Source organism: Euphorbia lathyris, chromosome 10 (assembly GCF_963576675.1).
Source record: "Euphorbia lathyris chromosome 10, ddEupLath1.1, whole genome shotgun sequence".
Taxonomy (NCBI): domain Eukaryota; kingdom Viridiplantae; phylum Streptophyta; class Magnoliopsida; order Malpighiales; family Euphorbiaceae; genus Euphorbia; species Euphorbia lathyris.
Genome location: NC_088919.1, coordinates 16864582 through 16870581, shown reverse-complemented (window position 1 = coordinate 16870581; position 6000 = coordinate 16864582).

The following is a 6000-nucleotide window of genomic DNA, read 5'->3' as shown; positions in this document are numbered from 1 at the left end:
TCCATGTGGACTGCGAATACACCTCCTTCATAAGGGGTGTTCGGAGGGCCCTTCATCACGACAGTCCATTGTCGCCGGTAAGGACCATTTATATTGACAAGCCACCTGGGTGCCTCATATCGGAGTTGGTCAATCTGAAACTCAACATTACGATAGAGGTTCCTTACAAGTCTATCCATGCTCAAAATAACAAACTGTAAGTATAGTGTTAGGTTGCCCTGGGTGACTATTGAGAATTGGTAAACGCTTCCTATTTATAATGTGGGTGGGTAAGTGAAGGGTCTCAGAATGGAGAAAGGGTAAAAGGAGATTAATTAGGTCTATCCGTATACGGTATGTAATTAATGAGCATCATCAATTGGTTTTGCAGATATCAAGACTTTGGGGATTCTAGGAGATGGTGACTTAGATATGCTTCATTTCAAGTTGGATTTGGCTTTCCAATCAACACCACCACGCCTCTGACTATATATACAGATTTGGAGATGTACATTAATTGCTCATTTTTTTACCCTACATTCATTCAGTTAATTGTGTAGTTCAAATGTAAACAGATTATGAGCATTAGTCTCCAGTAAAATTAAAATCATTGATATACAGAAATTCTTGTTCATTTGATAATTATTGTTCATTTCCAGAATAATTCGAAGAAGAAGGCAAGGAGTGACATTTACGTTTAAAAAAATATCATCTAAACAACAATAAAAAGACATTAAAATAAAAGAATCTGTCATCTAAAATAAATCTCTTGACATGATTGATTAAGACCTATGCCATCTGATACAAGTTACTACGACAAAAATTATTATAAAAACTGTCACCGCGAATACCAATATGCCAATTTCCCATATAGCGACTTGACATTTTTAATTGTTAGTATGTCATGTGATGACATTAAAAGTGACGTTAATAAATAAAAAGATGCATCGTAACAATGTTCATATGACAGTACGAAACTAGGTTGATGTCATGTATAGTGTCTTCAAATGACAGAACCTAACCGTCGTCTGAAGGTGCAATAGACGACAGCGAGCCCTGTGACAGATTTATATCTCGCGGGACGACGGTTTTTAACCGTCGTCTGAAGGGGGTTTTGGCGTAGTGCATTTTTCCATTAGACACAGGCGCATATCTATAAAAACCATTTTCTTAAACGTAGGTTGAGAACCTAATTTTCTAGCACGCCCGTATTTTTCCCACACAAGTCAAGGTTGTAAAGGCAATATTTTTGTTACTAAAAAATATCGCCAACAGAAGGATAAGTCAGTTTAATTGTTTTAAGTTTATGCAAATTCAGGTTATATTATTAATTAGATTGTTCATCATATTGAATTTTGTGTTATCGTACCATTCTATAACATTCGAGGAGTTTATGCTTTGCTTTGGATCAACCTAGGAGTAGAATAATTTAGAACAAAATCCAAAATCTACTTTTCCACCACCTAAATAACATCTGAAACCTAATAGTTTGGTACTTACGGTATAAATTCTGTGGATTTGATACCTGGATTTGTCCAGATTATTACTTGATAATGACATGGTACACTTATCCCTTAGTGAGCTCTTGAGCGTCAGCTCGGGGCGCATCACATATGCTTTGCACTAACCACTTAAAAGATATATACAATGAAATATGGTATTACTATTGTGTTCTCCACATTATTCACTTGAGAGGTGTACATGTTGCAATATCTGCCTATTGGTAATTTTCAATATTGACAAAATATACTACAGAAAATCATCACTTAGGCCATGAATCATGCCAAGAGAATTCGAAATTCATGGAAAATTTCCATTTAGCCACAGAAAAAATAAATTCAACTACAAACTTAAGATCACTTGATATATTTATGCCACAAGTAATTTTCTTGGTAAATTACACCTATGGCCACTAAACTTTACTCATTTTCATGGTATGACCATTAAACTTCAAAATGTAATATAAAAGCCACTCCACTTTACACTTCTAACATTATGGCCTCTAAACTGTAACTAACACCTCGAAATGACCGTTGACGACCTTAAAATGAAAATGTTCAAGAATTAAAGTTATTTGGAATGATATTTACCATGAAACTACATTTTTTTATTTTCCAAAATCACCACTTTAAGAGATTTTTCTCTCTAAAAATTTCTTTCTCTCTCCTAATAAACCAACATCTAAATAAAGAATTTTTTTTGAAGAATTAAAGTTGTTTAGGATATCATTAATTCTTGGAATTTTTTTAATTTCAAGGTCATTAATGGTCACTTTGAGGTGTTGATTGAAGTTGAGTAGCCATAATGTTAGAAAGTGTGAAGTTGACTGACTTTTATGTTATATTTTGAAGTTTAGTGGTCATACTATGAAAATGAGTAAAGTTTAATGGTCATGGGTATAATTTACCCTAACTTTTTTCCGTTAGTTGAGAATTGGTATTGGAACTATGGCAAGGTAACTTTTTTTTTTTTCATTTATGTTTTTGTTTGTAATCTAGTGATCTTTGTATCTTATATGAAATACTTGAACTAATGCAGTTGATATTTTATTTGATTGAAAATAAATTGAGACTCATATATGTAATCTTTTATGTTATATGGAAAATAAATTTTAAAAATGTTTACAACCTTCAGTATGTATTGATGACTAACATAACATATATATACAATTAAAGTTACAAGAATATTCATGTTTTATACTAAAATCTCAAAAATATTCCTAGTATATGTTAATTTCCTATTATATATTACAAGAATATTTCTAATTTATACTAATATTCTATTATACCCTCCCTCAAGTTAAGATGATTAACTTGGCCTGAAGAAAAACAAATTGATCCTTGGATAAAGGCTTTGTGAGAATTTCATCCACCTGGTCTGACATGGGAACATAGGAAATGTGGAAAAGACCTTTCATGACATGGTCATGTAACAAATAAGTTGAACTCTAGATGCTAGCTATTATTGTGGAAGATGGGATTCATTGTGAGATAGGTGGAAGATAAATTATCACAAAGAAAATACGACAGACGTCGAAGAGAGATATGAAGCTCACAGAGAATTACCTGTAACCAACCCAATTATGAAGCTCCAATTGCAAGAGCATGATACTCAGCTTCCGTGGAAGAACGAGCTACATATTCTTACTTCTTGGAACTCCATGAAACTAGATTTCAGTTCAAATAAATGGAATAACTGAAGGATTTGAAGCGGAAGCATGCTGGTATTTAGTAAACGAATTTCAAAAATTTTCCTAAACAAACAATCAGTGTGATCCAATCACTCTGATTAAACCGTCAAACATCAAATGTTTGACACCAAATCCTTAACCGGGATCATTAAGTTCTTTAATAATCAAATTGATATTTATACTACGAGATTGGAATAAATACCTCTTGTAGATTCCAATCAGGTATTAAAGCTTCTCTAGTGGTGAAGCCTCTAATTAGTCCACTAAGTCGATTAGATCAAGTCTTGAAAAAATTGATTAATCTTGCTCAAAAATTAAGAACCGAAAATATACTAGTTTGTATTTTCGGATGATTGAACTCAATCAAATGGCTAAGTCCATTTTTTCCTTTTTTTATATGTTTTAGTTGTATCTGTAAAGATACAGAACCAAAACAAAACCAAATCCATTTATAAATGGATTTGGAGATATAGATGTAGTAGGACACATACATGTCCTACTGCATGCTATTATCATTTTTTATTATAATTTTCTCATTTCAATTGAATATCAAACAGTGTTAGAATGTTTTGTCAATCCTATTGACATATTCAATTGTGTCAACTAATTAATTAAAACACTTTTAATTGATCAATTTAACTAAAACTTGATACATACAACTTATAAGTGTGTGACTTTCTAGGTTCATCTTTAACTGGCATTAGAGGCATAATACTAACTCTTAGTAAGTATGTTAGGAATCCAATTCCTTGTACTATAAGTGTATCCTATATAAGCTTAACTTATATTTACTTATAGTCCTCTAAAGGTCATGATCTCCAGCTAACACACTACGCCATGACGTCCCAATTAAAGAATGAAGTCACATGAAGATGAAGTAAACTTATAATTAAACTTCTTATAAACCATCGATCATAATTTTCATGCACTAAAGTTCTTTCATTAAAAATCCCGATCTTGACTAGAGTCACAAAGTGTCAAGCTCTAATCGTCAAGATACTAAGAAATATTGATTAAGTCTTTGATAAAATAAGACTCTCATTAAGGAACCATTCCTTGATACTTATCTCATCAGATGAGTCTTATTGTCCTGGCCAGGAACTCATTCCGTCAAAAAACCAATCAATAACTATCTTAAGATTTATCTCTATTTACTTAGAGTAATGAATCCTCTATCAGCAAACTCTTGTTACACTACACAACTAACTGTAGCGATTCAGTGTCGGATTACCAGAATTAAGATCCTAGTGCAAAGCAGAAACAAACTATAATTACCTGTGCAAGAACAACTAAGTTTCCTCAAGTCAAAGGACTATATGCACTATTATGACCTAGATAATAATTATGTTGACTAGGAGTAAACCTTTATGCAATTATTATCTAACGTCACAGTTCGACCATTCACCTCTTTGAATGTCCACATATTTATTCTGATATCATCATATAAAACAGAATGAGATTTTCTGTTTCCGATTAATATCTCATACTAATCGAGAAAATAAACAGAGGTGATAGTCCAAGGATAGATGAGTGTCCAATTCATTATCCACCGACTATGAACATTTAAGATTATTATTTCACCAAAGAAATATATCTCATTATTATTAACTCTTGATAATATTATCTCTTTGTAAATAATCTTTGGACTAATATATATTCATTAAGTAATTAAACAATACAAATAATTACACATGAATACATATTTTATTAATTGCCATTTGGATACAAAATTCATTAAGGAATGACCTAGGGCATACGACACTTACAATAATATGTTGTTTATTTATGATTCTCAAGACCACATACCTAGTCAACATTGGTATAACCATGTAAAAAGAAGGGAGACTACTTATGTAGAAACACCCATGAGTGTGCATTTTCTATAGATAGTGCAGAAGACATTTGATGTCTTGCCAATGGACTAATGTTGGTTCATTTGTGATAATTTATTAATAATGAGGGAAAAATCTGGTTGCATTAGAGATAAATACTTGTAAGCTTACCATAAGTACTTGTAAGCTTACCATACTTGTAGCACCATTAAAGAGATCACCCAAGCCATTCATGAACTTTTTTTGGTACATATGGTAGTAGATATCCCCTTACATCCATCCATCCATCTAAGCATGTTTTAATAAGTCAGCCACTACATGATGTTTACACTAGAGACCCTCAATACCCAAAAAATATGACAACCGCCCCAAATTTTGAATTGCAAGCATGCCGTGTAATTTGAGAACTAAGAAATCTAAAAATGACTTATCTGCACCCATAGTTGGAGATCACCAATATAGATAAGACAAAATACTTATATGCCACTACAAAAAATTAAGAGAAACATCTGATTTTGAACCTGTGAAGCCAACAAGATTGCGTGAAGCATCTATAAGCATCAATTATGGAAAAAGATTTGGGTTTCAAATTACTCTGATACCAACTTGAATCTGGTATTTTCTTATATATTATATAGGCACGTTACAAATTCCTATAATACAAGAGTTAATTAAGGAATAATAATATCATTATTAATACTAACTTTCCTATAATTTAGAAATACCACAATATGATATTTCTTATAATACAAAAGCTAATTTCACACCAACATAATATATATAGTTTATGCTAATTTCCTACTCCCTCCATTTCATAATAGATGTCTTTTTTAGAGAATTTTTTTTGTTCCATAATACATTGACATTTTGATTCAATCTATGCACATTAATTAATTTTTGACCAAATATACCCCTATTTAAGTTGCATTTTTATGTTGGGAATAGTTAAAAATTAATTAGTTGATGCAATTAATACAGGAGTAATAAAATATTCTAGTT